The 17,505-nt window shown below is 39.7% G+C and overlaps 1 protein-coding gene across 2 annotated transcripts in view; it reads right to left on the bottom strand.

Moving 5' to 3' along the window:
* The window catches only part of TUNAR (transmembrane neural differentiation associated intracellular calcium regulator), a 144,899-nt gene that overhangs the window by 111,858 nt on the left and 15,536 nt on the right, over positions 1-17,505 (bottom strand). For both annotated transcript variants that reach the window (XM_085225569.1, XM_085225568.1), the window contains exon 2: positions 9,337-9,427. The gene's annotated coding sequence lies outside the window, so the exon portion shown is untranslated. The remainder of the gene's footprint in view (positions 1-9,336; positions 9,428-17,505) is intronic.

Genomic DNA, 17,505 nt, shown 5'->3' with positions numbered 1-17,505 from the left:
TTTTCCATCACTTTTCCCTGTAAACTTTAACCCATTTACACCAATGACCTACCAGAGAAGAAATCTCAATTAGCACAAGTGTGAAACAAGCATTTAGGATGGTATGTTCAGGCATTTTCAGAAACGCTCACAACCTCTTTGCGTTGTGAGTTTGGTTTTATTTTGTTGGCTATGATTATTTATTTATTTTTGTCTGTTTGTTTTGTGTTCTAAACCTGGAGTCTTCAACTGAGAGCAGAGATTGCATAAGGGTCACCAAAGGGGATACTTGGCTCAATTCAAGAGGCAACATACAACTCTTTGTAGACGCCGAGACTGTACCAGACCTGTCACATTCAACAATTTCTCTGTTGTTTTAATTGAGGATGCAGTTTCTGCAAGTGGCAACACATCAGAGGAACAGTAAAAAGCCACAGGCTGCTCTATTCTGGACTTATACACTGTCTCAAGTCTTTGCATCAATACACCAAGGAGTACAAATTAGGTAAAAAGATGGCTAAAGGCGAGAAAGGAAGCTTTATGAATATTTCAGAACTCTTAAATACCTTTGAAGTGTCAAATCTTCAGAATTAGGTACTGGCACAATCTAAATACTAATGAAGTTACATGTTTTATTCTAACAAAAGGCATTAAGTACATGGTGAAAAGAAACGATAAGATAGCTTCAGTGTGAGACAGGCTTATTTGCTGATCTGATCCCCCAGATGCATGCACTTTCAATATTCAGCACATTAATTTGGACGAGAGATGGAAAAATCACCCACATACCAACTCAACCCAACAGCAATTCCCCATGCTGACTTTATGTCGGCTGATCAAACATGGGACAATCTCACCTACTGTGGCATTGAAACAAGTCCTGCTTAGCGTGACCCTCCAGTCATTTGCTAATGAAGCAGTTGTTTTTGCTGTGAGATCACACAGGGTGTTCGACCCAAACAGGCTCCAGTTGGAGCTTGCTTTTAATTAGGCTACAAAGACTCAGTAGCTCAGTATCTATGCTACTAATGATTTGTTCCACAATCAGACCTTAACAAGTTTGTGAAACAAAGTTCCCCAGTGCAGAAAGAAATAAAGATTATTCGTAAGCTTTGAAGAACTCCATAAGGAAGACTCAAAAAAATTCATACCCTGCGGAAATTCTGTCAGAGAATTAACTGTAAGGTGAATAATAACAACACTCTGTTCAGGAATTAAAGGTTGAATATGACTCTAGGGCTGTATTTAAGATGTTCAGAAAAAGTGAGCGCTGACAGTAAGGAGGTATAACTCAGATGAGATGGTTTCAGAGGGACATCTGGCCAACAGAGCAACATGTGAGCTGATTGGAAAGCCTGAAAACACCTCATTATGGCACATCATGACTAAGACAATGAATATTTCGAGCTTTCCTCAAGCAAACTTGCCACAAATACAGAGCCTGACTGACAAATACTCTTACTTGATGCCAATCTGTGAAGGTTTTGTTTTCGGCTGCCTGCACCATTTCCCAGCAGGGTAAGATCTTGCAACATGAAGGAGGCAGCTGTCATGGGGGAATGCATCAAGGCTCTGCCTGCTGCCACCAGGGTCCTCCCATGCAGCTTGGAGCTGAAGTGGGCTTCCAGGCACTAACTCAGCAACACTAGAAAAGCATCTGCTGCCTCCTGCAGAAGTATTTGTACAGGCAGAGGTTTCTTAATCTCTCCTTGCTGAACTCAGCGCTTATAGAGAGTTACCAATGCTTCCATTCACAGCAAACATTTTTATTCTTTCCTTTCCACATCCCTTTCATGATACAGAGATGTCAACAAGGAAGGTAGAAGGAAAACATTCAAGTGAGCTCAAAGCCACGTCTCTGACAGAATTCACTGTATTGTTTACACTGGGAAGGAATTAAAATAGAGTTATCTAAAGGCTTACAGCACACATCCTCTACTACATGAAGATTCCTTAACATCAGATACATTCACGGTCTTCAATAATACAATATGGATTTTTTCCTCTATTCCTCCAGTTCTGATGTCTAGCAATCAAACTTAAGCCTTTAGTGTACACACTGCAAATAGCTTAATGTTAAACTTTTGCAGGGCAAAAGTTTCTTCCAGAGCATATAAAACCCTGCATAAGTTATATACTTCGGCTTTAGCTATCTGTTAGCCTGCCTTTGGGGATGCTGTTTTATTTAGTTGCAATCAGAAAAGCTTTATTCTATCATCTAGAGGGGTAGGAGAGAAAAGGCGAGGGAATCATTAAAACCCAAGGTCTTCTATTGCAACATTACAAAAACCATAGTGCTCTATGCATACACAAAACAGCCTGGAGGCTGGAAATGTAAAAGCTTACCATTCCATGATAACTATTAAGATGGAGACTAATTCCTTTAGGTTCATCATCAAGAACCAGTTTGTAGCAATATCGAGAAGTTGTTTCCCGTGTTTAACAAATATATCAGTTCTATGCTCCAGCCCTCTCTGAAACATAAATAATCCCTTTAAAGAAGTCAGATCAGGCTGCATTTCAATGACTGCCCCTTCCATCTCTTCTCACAATGGGAACAAGGGAGATGGGAGAGCCATTTGTACCGGTCCTGGGGCAAACTAGTTTATGGCTGGACTTGATAGTTCATCTTGTCCAACCTAAAGGCTTATATGAGTATGCCTTCACAGACCTATTCTCTTCCAGCTGAGAACCCACAGCAGGCTACTCCATGCAGAGGGCATTAGCACCCTTTCTCCATTTCAGAAGTCGTGATGTACACTTTGACATTTATCAATAACAGACTGGAATCACTGAGCCATTGACTTTCACTACTTTTGTCTTCCTGCGGGTTGATGGTTTAACTTTTGCCTGGCACATTAACCTTAGCCAGTGCAAAAAATACGGTCTCAATGACCTTCAGAAATCTTATGATGAAATTTCCCATGTGTTCCTATTTGCAAAGAAAGAACAGTAAAGACAACAGAAAGTACAGATTCCATCTCCTTGAATGCTCTTCACATTTTTCAGGTCCAAGATTTCTTACTTCTCCATCAATTTTTGTTATGTATACGATTTACACTTTTTCTGTCCAATTCAAATATATGCAATAATGAATTAGGTTGGCCAAAAACTTTGAGTTCTCCAAGATTGCAAAATGTTTTAAATGAACTGATTTCCCACACTGGTCACCCAAGTAAATTTAATGCCTCAAGCACTGCAACTAGATAGCTTTAAATAAGTTGCTGAAATAATCTTAGCATTCGTTATTCACTCACTCTGCCTTTATTGTTTGATGTTTCTCCTTAGGCCATCAGATGTTCTCTCTCTCTGTGCTTCAATATCCTCTGGACAGCAACACATCTATAGGATGACTCACATGCCTGGATATCTGTGTATCCAGGAGGATACACTGTGTTCCAGATGAACAGATTCCTTATTCTTTAGATGGAGCCAGTTTTCTTTGAAGTATCTGGCCCACCTTCCAAAAATTTCTTTTTCAAGTTTAAAGATTTATATTAAAGTTCATAATACTGTAGGGAATGTAGATGATCAAAGTGTAGCTTTTTCATTTCTCTTTGGGCTTGATATTTCTCTAGTCATTCTGCCAAGTCACCAAAAAAAAAAAAAATAGAAGAAGAAAAAAAGAAAAGAGGAAAATCAGCCCTTCAGCAACTCCCTTGCTGAGGGCATCAAATTGAAGTGAAGGACACTGTGAAATGGTAGCAAGAATAAGCAGAAATACTGGACTGTAGCGCTGTAAATGAAGAAAGATACTGCTTAAAGGAGGCAATATTTTGTAAGAGCTTTTTATTATATTCCAAGAATTTAGTGGCATTCAAGTTGAGCTTTAATTTAGTTATTTATATATTAAAGGCAACTCTGTGCATGGAATTGTTATGTATGTAGCATAAAAACTCTTCTCACTGTGGTTTTATATTATCCATTTGGTTTAATCAGAGTTATAAACTCATTTCTAGATTTAATATATTGATAGGCAGAGGTCTTCAAACCATCCAAGGAGACACTATGTAGAAAAAAATCACACTTGAAGTAATGAGAGGAAAAACTTTCAGTAGCTAAGTTAAAGACCAAGACACTTGTCTGATAAAACAGCCTCCAGAAGAACCTTCAGACTAGAGAGAAGAGCTCTCCTGCCCCTTGTTGACATGTTCCTACATTTAGCATAATTATACTTAGTACTGCAGAGCCAATAGATGCAACACACCATGGCCCTTTGATACATCACATATGTATTATTCCATGTATTTATTACAGATTTGAGTGAGGCAGGAACAGGAGTTTCTAGGATATTCTTCTATATATTATTCTATTCAGAATAATATTTCATAACTTAGTAATTACTATCAGAAATTTTTTTTCCCTTAAACATGCAACTTATATTAACAATAGCTGCAGCCATCACTTGAAACTAAACATACACAGTTGAACCAAGGTGAGATATGTAAGGCAATACCTAACACCACCACTTCCTTCTCACTCCCTCTGCTGCAAAATCTGGAAGCCCAAGACATTCTCCCAACTACTTAATTGTCTAATTCTATGGGAAATGCTGGGCTACGGAAAAACAGATCAGCCAACCATGTATGTAAACTGAATCTACATGACCCACAAGGCCACAAAGATGACCAGATAAGTACATGATTATTCACCAGAAGAACACAGGTTAGCTCTTAATCCCCAAAGGAGGACTTCAGCCCCAGAAGAGCCTCCTCCTAAACTCTCTAAAAACTGAATGAAGAAATTGTGCTGCATTGTATCATTGACATCCATGTTTTCTTCAAAGCAAATTTATTACTTCTCAGTTTTTTTACTTTTGCATCCAGATTTCATAATAGCCAACAGCGGGGAAACAAAAGGCACCAGGAAAGTCCTAGCTCTAAAAATGGATTCACAAATGGTAGCCTAATGGAAAGCATAAGGGCTCTTTATATCATTTATAGAGTAGGCTAATGCATAGAATGAAAAAGTATACAGACTTTAAAGAAAAAAATTGAAGACAAAAAGGTACACTTAAAATTTCCAGCCACGAGCAATCTGGTTCAGTTTTACTTTCAACCAAGTTATCAGAGAACCTTATCTCATTTATATGATAATAGCTTGCCTCATGTCAACTCAACAAGCAGAGATAGCCGCTACACGGTGCCGGCTCCTCGAATGCTCCAGCTGAAGCACAGACGTGGGTGGAAGGAACTCTCTGGGCTTGCCAACGAGCTATGTCCAGAAATGCTGCAGGAATGTCTTATTGCGAATTTAACTAAACTCTTTATAATTTTGTGCACATTTGGTATGAAAATATCTTCAGAGCTATTTGTTTGCACAAGGAATGAGAGACTTGCTGCAGAAAGAGCCACTACCAAATGAGGAGCAGCAGCATTTCATGGGAAGGCTAAAAAATTATACCAGGATGTTTACTATAGCTGAAAAGGTCTATTTTCTATAAACTCCTTATTAAATATAAAATGAGAAAGCAGGTCAGAGCAGATCTAGAAATTAATGAGAAATAAAAGATTTTGGTCTTTTGCAATTTCAGAAGAAATTACTAAGGGATGGCTCATTCCCTGCCCAAAGCATAGGAGGAGAGTTGAATCAGCCATAAGGTTTTCAGAGGTGCAGTGATTTAAAGTCAGCCAGGTAGCAACCATTAGTACAAATTAAGGATCTAGAATACAAGTTCCACTAATACAACAAGAGCTTTCTCAAACAGGTTAACTGTAGTTTTGCTTACAATCCATTATCCATTTAGGCGCATATGAGAACAACTTGCTTTAACAAGTAATTTCCCACAACAAGCTGGATAGTGAGGCACAATGACTGTCTGCACCAGAACTCCAATCTCTGCTCAGTGGGTTGTGTCTTAATATCTGTAGTTGTCAGCTACATAATACCAGCTCACCCAGGATGGAAAAGTCTGGGCTAAGGAGGAAATTTCATTACAGTACACCTCAGAGCCCAAAAGGATATGATTTCTAGTTTTCTAAAGGGGTCCTGTGCCTCCTGCTGGGATGAAGAAGCATTGAGTATTAAAGGGAGGGACAGGAAGAAGCAAAAAAAGAGAGCTGGGACACTGTAATAGTATATATGCTGTGCTGTTTCAATTTTCCAGAAGATATAGGTAGATTTCAAGTCTGCGCTCACTCCCCTACCCTTCTGCAGAGTATAAAGAAGTAGACTGCTCAGACTATATTCTGGAAGGTGCGCTGGGAGGGAGGCATTTTGGGAACACCAATTTAAAAATTAAATTCAGAGTATTGAGTTTCTTCATATGAAATTTACTTACAGTATTTATAAATAACATAAGATCAAACGCATAGGATAGTCAGAGGTGGCAAAGAATAGAACACCAATATGTCTAAGGACTTTTATCTATCAAAAACTAGAATGTTCCACATGAATATCTTAATCCCTGTGACATCGTGGTATGATGCCCTGAGCTACATAAGCCAGAGAAATAGAATTTAAACGCAGCACTTTGTGCTCCTAACCATCACAAAGTACTGGGTTTGCGTCACTTCATCAGTAAAAAGATCACTTCAGCCACATATGCTTTAGGTGTGTGTTAAGAATGTGAAGTTAAGATTAATAGCTTAGAAAACCCTTGGAAATGATTCAGAAGTTTTCCTGTGATTGTTGGCATAATGCAGAAACACCTAGAAATCCAAGCAACTAGATGTTCCAATGTACATGGAACTCTAACCATCACTAGAGAAATAAAAGAAAACATCTACTTCCACCCCAGAATCCCCAGCTGCAGCCTTATCATGGAGTCATGGAAGTGCTCGACCATAGACCACTGTATTGGGAGGGATAGAAGTTAATGTCAAGACAGAAGTGATGGAAATACATCTGTGAAGCTTTGGTACAGAGAGAGCAGCCATCAAAAGATAAGTCAGTTTTGAACAATCTGAAGTAGCCTTGGGAGAAAAGTGTAAAGCAGACAACAGGAACACAAAACTGTTTGCCTTAGCTGATGTAAGGGGGACTGAGTTGATAGGCACAAGTCATGAGGTTCAGCTTTTAAACACAAAGGATGAAGTCACCTGTCGGCTCTGGAGACTGAGAAGGGTTTTTCACAGTGAGTAGCCATCAGCTAAGCCATCTTCAAAATAAAAAAATAAAAATAAGCAGGAATAAAACTGCCTGTCAGTTGAGAAGCATCAATAATGAATTTTCACTATTAATAAATCCTGCCTCCAGAGTTTTTCCAGCAAGCTTAATAAATATTTCATTGTCTTTCATTCTGAGAAGTAATCCAGACACACACACACAAAAAGGATTCAAAATCCTGAAAAAAAATAAAGTAAGCTTTTCAAAATCTAACAGCTACTAGGAAATGTTAGTGCAGTTTAGCTTTGACTGCAACAGAGGTGGGACAATTACGAAAGCGATTTAATGAGCAAGACATCCAGCATAGTGCTATTAAACGCTTTTCATGCATAGTAAGGTATAATCCAAACAAATGAGAAAAGAAACAGGGAAAAAGCTAACAACAAACATCACACAGTGCCACTGCATACGTCAAATCATAGTCTTTCGTGGAAAGCCCATGGTCTCTTGTGTAAATTAGAACCTGAAACACTACACACAGTATGTGCACATAAGGGAATTGTACATCTCATTGCCAAGTCCTGAAGCACAAAACAAAAGAACAGACAGAACAAAAAGCCAAGACAAGCATCTTACAGTCTGGAAAGTTAAAACCAGTGAGGGTAAACCTCATGTGAAGTTGTAATGAAAAGCTAAGTCTCTCAAGGCATTAAATGAATATGCTCACACACTAGTAAACATTTTAAATATGTATTCAAAGTCCTGTTGGATTCTAATGCTTCTATGATAATTATAGATGACTCTCATCTTAAGTAAATAATTCAATAGCAAAAAATGGCTTGGCCTGGAAGCAAGATAAGCAGTGGCCCAAGACTTTGGATAGCTGCTTTTTACATAGAGAATTTGGCCTCAATTTTGACTTTGTGAGGAGAAGTTTCTGGAAAAGAGGAAGACACACACACACATACTCACAAAAAAGCCTAACCATTTGTATTTGCAACTGCTATTTAGAATCAGCTCTTCTGAACTTCATCTGTTAGAGGAAGAAGAAAGAGCTGTTGGGGGGAGAAGAGACCCAGCAGATTAATTCCTATAAGGAACTGCTATAGGGGAATAGCACTCTTATTTGAGGGCAAAGTTCTGTTTTATGCTTTGATGAGAGAATAGGATCCTGCAGTTATACATACTGGCATTAGACAGCTGGGAGTACAGACACCTGGGCACCCAATAGACTCCAGAAGGCAGAGTCCTATCTCATGTTTTGGATTTGTTTGTTGTTTATTGTTCTTAAGTATAAACATGCACCTTTCTCTAAGCACTTAAAATTAATCTGGTTATGAATGAGAGTAACAGTAATAATGTACTCCTGAAAAAGGACACCAAGAGAAAGAAATTTCACTTGCAAGGCATTAATCAATAAGCTGATTAAATTCACATTTTCTTGAAACTAACATTTTTTATGCCAGAGACTTAAAAGCAACGTTAAAATATATATATATATATATGTGTGTGTGTGCACGCACATATATCTTATCTCAATTCCACTAACTCTGATGGGCCTGAAACATGGTTTGTCTTCACACACATCTAGATCTGATCCTAACACCCATGGGAATCCTTCAGACCTAGTTCTAATATGGGACATGAAGCACATGCAAATTTTTTTTTTTCCTACTTTTGAAAACAAATAAGATAAAAACAACAGGAATGTAATATGGAATTCACATCATTCTACCATGCCACTTTTGTTGCATGGCTACATAGATTAAAAAAGGCACTTATGAATCCGAAGTAGAAACCACGCATCTTTTCAACTACGCTTGAGTCTGCCTCTCCTGGCAGCAAAATGCCAACCCAGAAAGCTTCCTTAAAACACAGATATTCACAGGTATTTGCAATCTATTAGCATTGCAACATCCTCAAGACATCCTGTTAATCTGCACATGCAGATCAGATCAGATCTAATTGCTCTAAGAGAGGTGAGATGCACAGAGATATGTTAAAACCTAGAGAAAACATTCAGCAACCAGTTTGCAAGTGGGCTTTAAATATTTCAAAATAAAAACAAAGCCTTAGGTACCTCTAACATTATCAGAAAACTAGACAAGATATTCCACGTAACATTTTGTTCAAGCTTAAAGAACTCTTGGATCCAGCTTTGCTCTTGCCAACTTCAGGAAAACTTTAGAAAAGATTTTCTGTAAATAACTCTTAAGAAACTGAACTCTGTACTATCTCACACACACACACACACACACAAAAAAAAGGTACCCTAAGTCAGAAGAACAGAATTATGTAAATATTACTGACCTGTTTCATTTAGACCTCTCTTCATGAGCAGCTTGCTCAGTTGCACAGTCAAATCTTCATCGGAGACACCTTTTTGGCTGTGACCTTGGCACTAGAAAGAAATGCAATACTTCAGAGTGGAGGGATACAACTTAAAAACAAACTCTGAAGCACATCTGTTCAAGAACAATAAGTGTAAATATATTTTATATGTAATAGTTAAGTAAAATCCATGCACAGCAAGAAGGGAATAGCTTACATGAAAGTCCAGTCCTTATAATACCTTCAGGGAATAACACATAGCATTAATATAAGCAGCAATCACAACAGAACACCTTCTACAGAAACAATTTTGCACAAAGGAAGGCTGCACATGCTTATTGCCATTATCTCTTGCAATTAAAAGACAGTTAATCAGTTAAATCCTTACTATGAAGGATGTGAGACACTGCAACAGGTTGCCCAGAGAGGCTGTGGGTGCCCCCTCCCTGGAAGCACTCAAGTCCAGGCTAGATGGGGCTTTGAGCAGCCTGGTGTAGTGGGAGGTACCCCTGCCTATAGCAGGGCAGTTGCAACTATATGATCTTAAATGCTCCATCCAACTCGGGCATTTCTACATTATTCTTCTATGTTATTCTTGCAGCTGCAAGAAGCAGAGGGACTGGGGATCTGAGGTGGAGTAACACAGTCAGGGTGCACCACACCCAGCAGTGGGTTAAGCATTTTTCTGCATAACAAGGGTGCTTCTTATTAAAACAGAATTATACAGCAGCTTCTGCTGCAAACACATCCATTCTGGAAACTAGAAAATGGATTTTAATTATTAGGACAATGAAATTTGGGGAAACAATGTTCCCAAAAGTCATCTTTCACAAAGAGACAAGCAACGCACAACAAATTAAGTCGTCTATTCAAATAGATCAAATATGATTTTTGTGGCAGGAACAGGAATTGGATACCAGAAACTTAAATGCCAATCTAGGTCCTTTAAAATAAGGACAATGTTCTTATCAATGGAAAATGAATATGTTGAAAAAGAAAGTTTGCTGGCTAAATTTTGCAGTTTAATATAGGCAATGTGAGAAAAAGACGCTAATACAAGAAAATATTCAATTTCTATAATATTAATAAACTGCTACTGGTAGCAGTAAATCCCTATCACCAATATTCAGAGAAATTAAAATAAATAAATAAATAAAAGAGCTGCGCTTCAAAATGCTGCAGAATTTATCAAGAAGACAGTTTTTTGCTTCTTTTGCATGGCAAAGCAAATAATTTATTGATACCTTAGTGTAACCTGTTCTTCTCTTGTTTCCCTTCTTGCTTTTACTGTTGGAAATATCAATATAGTTGTGTCCTCAGAGACTAACATCCATACTTATGGAATTCAGTTACAAATAAACAAGCCTAGGTACTTCTGTTTCTTCTGAACTCCTTTTGATTTGGGATTATTGCCTGACTGCAACTTATTTTTCCCTGCACACACTGCTTGTCAGTCTCTTGACCTAGCTTTTTCTTTCTCAGTGTGAGAAGAAATCAATGGCAGAACTTCTGTTGGAGGATTCCCAAGGGTATCTCCCTAATCTCCAATTTCTTTGTCATGCTCATCTCAAGCAAGCCTTATATGCTACTTGCTTCATCAGATTTCTTTAAGTCCTAATTCCAATACCAGATCCTCATATTTGCTATTGTTTGCTTAATCCTCAGCAGCTCACCTTATACAAACAGAAAATAAAAAGAGAGAGACATTTGCTATTCAGAGAAAAGATATTCAGAACTGATGTCTGTTTGGTCCTCAGGTCCCCAGCTGCCTCTCCCCACCCCGGGACAAGGGCTGTGTTCCAGCTATAAACACATTGTCACCAGTGAGAGAAGGGAGCCAGTGACACCAGGTCACGCACTGTCCCCAGTGCTCCCTCATGCTCACAAGGATGCACACTGCCTGTCTGAGGGACCTGGATTCCCAAACAATATTAAAAATTCAGTCCCAACCTTCTTTTTCCCTCAGTCTTAAATGAGGCAGAACCTTTTATATTTTTGGACAGCCTTAACTTGTAAAATTTCATCACTGTTCTTAGTTCCTGGTTCAAGCTGAGATAGAAAAACATATTCGGCCAGAGGGAGTGAGCCTTCACCCCTGTTCTGACCTCCCAAAACTGAAACCAAGTGGTTCACTCTCATCACCCAACCCTTCATGTGCTGGACAGTGCTTGGAAGAAGTGACAGGACTTGCAGCTGCCCATGGGGTCTGATCTGTAGGAGCATTACAGCTTTTTCTCTGCATTCCCACAAAACACAGATCCTTCACTTTCCCTCTTTCCAGAAAAAAATTCTAAGATCAGTTTCATGCAATCTGTAGGACTGGAACAGTAATTCTTTGACATAACGCAGTCCTAAGGCAGGTTGTAGAAGGATAAAGAAGTGAGGGCTTTTTCTTTCTCCAGACAGCAGCAGAGTCATGAGTTCTACCATCTCCCTGGAAACATATTTACAGTTTCTCTCTCTGCTTGTCTATCATAGTGCTGCCATTGCTACCCTAATGCCCAGCCTCAGTACCTTGTGCATTCCAATGAATCAATAACCAGAGCTACTCTGCAGAGAAAACCACTTGAGCAGAAATAGATAGGTAAGACACAAAGGCTCAGATTTTCAAGAATTATTTGAGTTCTGAGCTGTGGAAAGGTACCAGCACAACTTTTGCAGTGCTGACTGCATCCTTATAACCTAAATCACTTGCACATGTTTCTGCATAAATACCTTCAGAAAGCTGAAGGAGAGAGGTTAAGTCTTGTATTAAGTTACTTGATGATTTGGGGCATTTCGCTTCTACTGTGACACCAAATTCAGACTGCAAGCCAACGCATGGAAGGACTAGAGCATCCTCATGCTCTACAGTTTTGTCCCAGCACAGGAAACTGCCTAGGGCTCCCAGTGTTGGAGCTGTGAGCAGCTTTTGGAGAGGCAAAGTGCTCATGTGTGTATGTAGCAGTAGGGACAAGAGCAGCTTGCTCTGGGCACCACAGTGAGTAAGGATTCCACATCCTCTACCAGCTGCCTCACGCTGCAAGCTGGGAAGGCATCAGCATGTGCCCACGAGCATGCTGTGGAAGTCTGAAGGCAAGTTTTGCATTGCTGCCTGCAAAACCTGGTGGCAGGTTGGCCCAGTATCTGAGGCAGGAGCTCAGCTCGGACTGAGAGTTCAAGGTGGTGCCGGGAGCTGCCGTGGGGCACACTGAGCTGCTGCTCTTCAAAGGGCCTCGCCTGTGTAAAGAGACCAAGGGAGTTGCTAAACCACAGACAGTGAAAACAATTTTATTTAAATGATTAAATGAAAGGAAAAAAAAAGTTGTCAAAATGTCAAGGTGAATGTTTTCATAGAACTAACCAGGGAATGGCTAGACAGCACGAGTGCAAACCTTTAACTTAATTAAAACTCTTAAAGTGTGAATACAAATCTTTCTTCAGTCTAGACAGGCAATAGCTCCATACTTAATGAAAAAACAGCCATTTTGGTATTTCTGGTCATTTCCTCTCCCTCCCCCCATTGTGGTAGCTATATGTAGATTTGAAATTCAAATTCCAGTCCATAAAGGCAGAGGAGCTGTAATGAACAGAACTGCAGCCTCTTGCCCAGAGCCATTCTGCACATGTCTGGAACAGCAGTCTTGCCCCACCCAGGCTCTGTCTGGAAACTGGCAGCATCCCATCAACATGCACACCAAGCCAGGAATGGAGCTCACATGACACATCTTTGGCCCCCATTCTTAGCTGGGCCACGGTTGTTTCTGCACTGCATCACATGGGTGGTTGCTCAGAGGCAGGAAAGGGACATCCTTATGTTACAGCCTGGCAGGGGCCCTGCTGTTCAGATGGCCAGAGACAGCAGATATTGAATTGGTATCTCTGAGAGCATCTGGCCTTGGCAGATCTGACGGATTTTTAGAAATCGGTTTAAAAATCTTCGGAATCTTGTTTTCTTGCAATTCATTGACAGTGGACATCATCATTCAATATTAGTGATACCTATAAATTAACTATCAGACATTTTCCAGATAGCTTCAAAACTGCATTTTTAACTACTTTTAAAAAATAAAAAACATACATTAAGAACTCCCCATAATCTCAGTTTGGTTACTACTTTCTCAGTGTATCTTGTGTTTTACATACCACCCTTTCTAGTGGATAATAAAATAAATACATGTACTGAAAACACAAACACCAGCTTTTCATCCCTCCTTTCATATGTTGCTCACACTTCTGTGCACAAGCTGAACTTGGTTAAATTGTCAGGGATTTAGCAGAACCAAAATATCTTTTGCTAAGCCATCTTAGACAGCTCCTTTGTTCTTCACCTTACTAAACTATGCCATAACTCTTATTGTTGTCTTCAAAGGAAAATTCCAATTTACAGTCTGATAAGTACTTTTCCTCCTTCTTTAAAAATATATCTTCTTTAGACACACTATTTGCAGACAAACACAGGTGTAAAGATACCCAGCAAATGACAATTATAGAAACATGGCTGAAAGCTGATGCATCAGCTGGCCCTAATTGATTTTCTGAATTAAATTCTTTTTCTTGAAAGTAAAACTTCTGTGTGCTTGGAGCCATCCCACCAGCTCCAACTAGAAAAGCTGCTCACCCCTCCCTCCTTCTGTCTTTTATTCAGGAGGTTTCCTATTGGCAGAGTCTAACTTAAACTCACTTTCAAGTAAAAAAACCTCTTTGAGGTTTTTCACATGATCAATTGCATTGTACTGTGCTGTTTTATAACAACGCTATAAAGCCTCAAAAAAATAAGGGCTGCATACAGCAAACCTCAATGAAGTTGGTGATGCTGCCAGTGCTGCAATGCTGGAGAACAGGACTGCTGGTGACAATGCTGACCATACACCTGGTTTGAACTTGCTCCCATTTATGTAAATGCTAACTGGAAAGAGTCACAATCCTGATTAATTACAGCATCCTAGGTTAAATAAATAAGTTGGGAGACACTGAGTTAAGAGGTGCTCCAAAGCAAAGACCTCAGTTCAGCAAGCCCTAGCTGCAGATCTTCCTGTGCCATCTTCCGTGCCAAGCTGATGAACAGACCAAACCACGCTGTCAGAGCACTTTAGCTTGCTGTAGGGCAGGATTTAGCCTTCCACTGCGCTAAAAAAAATGATGGAGAGGCAAGCAAGGTGCAGGAATATTCAGTGTGTTTATGACTCACACTGAAATCACTGTCTCTGCCACCTGCTAAACCTAATAATCTTAAACTTGAGATGGTATTTGCCTTCAGCTGTCTGACTCTGTGCTTCAGCATGAACCCCATCACTCCACTCTATCACTATTGGTTCAGCATTATGGATATCAATGATAAATCAGTACTATTCTATCATTATAAAATACTGATATTGGAATCTTATGTGAGAGCTATTTCATTATGGAGTTATAACATTAATTTACCATTCTGTTCTTCACAGTGCTGAAACAATGCTATTTTACAGGGTTTGACCTGCAGAGAGCAGGCAGGCACATACAGCAGATAAACTGCAAATAAGAGAACATTCTGTACATTCAGTAAGTGATTATAGCCAGAAAGACTACAGTTCTCAGATATCTTCAGAAGGTCACCAACAAAACAGGTTAGATCAGCAGCTCACACTTCTCTGTACAGAAGAGGCAACATGTTCATTTTCATAAAAAAAAAAAAGTTACATGCAGCATAAAGCACAGAGCAAATTCCAAGTATTCCAGCAGAAGCAAAGCTGAAGTTAAGAGCCAGGTTGCTTTAGATGAATATTAAGAAGTTTTGAGTTTTGTATGCTCTTTTGATAACTGAATCTTCTCTGTTAAAACAATGGAAAGCTCTTTCTTTTGAAAAAAAGAGTAACACCAGCCATTAACTTTCTCCCCCAGTACACTAGAAAATGAACTCTATGCATGTCAATCCTCTCTGCTTTTAGACAGTTCCTGGTGAGAAATCTCAGACATGCCATGATTTGTAGCACAAAATTAAAAAATTAATAGATCTACCTCTAGTGGAAGACGCATCCTCACAGGAAACCAAAACTGGATGTTCCCAGGCTACTTTCTGCATTCACACCTTTCTTTCTATAGTGTTCTGTTAATCTGGAACCCAGTGGTGTTTTTTGATGAGGGCTTTTACTCAAAGTCAGGATATTCAACAAAACTCTTACCCACAACCACAAGGCACCCTTCGGGGACACAGTCACTGTTTTGTTAGTCTTTGGTATAGGGCTTGGAGCTCACTACTCCTGGTCTGAGTTGTAGGCATGATTGTATTGCCCTCCTGAAGGAGAAAGGCCAGGCAGAAAAAGGAAGGTGAAGAGAGACCCAGAGAAATGTCACGTCAGGGAGAGCAGCCAAGCAGCCACCCGCAAAAGACTCCTGGTAGAAGTCTGGCAACCGGGGCCTTTTTGCCACCTTCCCCCCTCCTACCATTTAAGAACTGCTAGTCAGGAGCTGACCTGGGTTATGTGCCTTGCTTGCACTGAGAATTCCTTGACTTGGAAGAATTTATACTGGGATATTAGGCAGACATAAACAGCCATAACAATTCTAGCTCTGCTTGTATGAATGATCCACTGAAGTGTGTAAAATGCACTCTATTACTGCACTAAAGCCAATTTGCAATTGATCATATTGCATTTCTAGTGTCAGCAGATATGAAAACATGTCATTTACTAATGCTTAATGAACCTCTGTGCTGACAAGACATAAATATCAATAAGCAGCTCTCCAGTTAAGGAGGTTAACCAGCAAAGTACTCGGTGAAAGCATTAAAGAGGTAATCATCTGGCAATTTCTGTATGGATGGAGCAACTGCCCTGAAAGATAACAAACCCATCTGAAGGAATATTACAAGAAGAAAGGGAGGAAAAAATAGGTAACTAACTCCACGTTATAAACTGAAAAGTTTTATCAGAACAAAGAAGCAATTGTCTTTTGGAATTGCACTTGTTCTCTTTTCCATGAGTGCTTGAGGCAATCAGCTTAGTAGAACTCTTTGACCACACCGGGTACTTGGAAAAGGCAAAGTAGCAAGATGCTCCATTTCCTCCTTATTCTTCCTGATACTATTAATCCTTTCTTCTCTCTCTCTCTCCACCTCATCTTTTCATTGCCTTCACAGGGGCTTTAATTTTAAGATCTTTCCTTCATTTCAGGATAAAGCTTTTAGCTTCCTGTAAACTTGTAGGAACTCGATGAAGGGAATATTACTAGTGCTTAGAAGCACTTCATGAAAGTGAAACACAGTAGTTTAAACTTTGCTTTATAGTTAATGGAGCAATTTAACAGCAGCTACAGTCATTACTGGACTGAACATAAATTTCAAGTTCAGTTCAGATTTAAGCAGTTGCAAATGGTGCTTATATTTAATCTATGAAGCCCAAGGCAGTGGAAGGTTTTCAAGCAAACATCATGGAAGTCCAGAATGGATGAACCTCCCCGGGTGCAGATGTAGCTGTGGGTGGGAGGCACACAGGCCTTTTATCACCCTGACTGGCACACCCTGAAAGCCTCCTGATGCAGGGACCTGAGTCAGTCCCTGCAGCACATGTAGCATGTCTGAGGCACAGAAATGCTGTTCTGATTCCAGATTTCTCTCTTCCAGAAGAGAAAGGGAAAAAAAAAAAATTAGAATGCAGTTCTACGATCATTAAGTAGTGGCAGTACAGTCAGTTCTGCAGTGCTTCGTTCTGAACCAGCACCTCTCACCTTGCAGCCGCGCTGGAAAACCACTGAGCAGTCACACTGTGAGCAGCTTTCTGATACAGAAGGAAAACCATAGTAAAGCTACAGGAAGAAAGGGAACATCCTCTTTCTGAAGAAACATCTGGATATTCAGAGATAGAAATCAAGGAAGTTACTGCTTTTTGCGCATTCAGTAACCACTACTTCAGTGACAAAAATAATTTTCAGCGTATCATAATGCTAGCTGTGCAAAATCACCAGGTAGATGAAACAGGAAGAGGAGTTTGCACATCAAAAGAAACACAATTAGAAGGAAATTGCCTGTGCTCTGGTGTAGCCTTTGCCACAGACGCTTACAGAGTACCCCATAAATACTTCCCATTTCAGGCACAGTCTCCAGCTAAAATCTCATTATGCAGATCCAATCCTCCTTTCTCTTGTATGCATTCCATCCTATTTCAATGCAAATTCATTCCCCTTGGTAATAAT

Source organism: Meleagris gallopavo, chromosome 5 (genome assembly GCF_905368555.1).
Source record: "Meleagris gallopavo chromosome 5, MGAL_WU_HG_1.1, whole genome shotgun sequence".
Lineage (NCBI taxonomy): Eukaryota > Metazoa > Chordata > Aves > Galliformes > Phasianidae > Meleagris > Meleagris gallopavo.
This window is presented reverse-complemented; position numbering and strand designations above follow the sequence as displayed.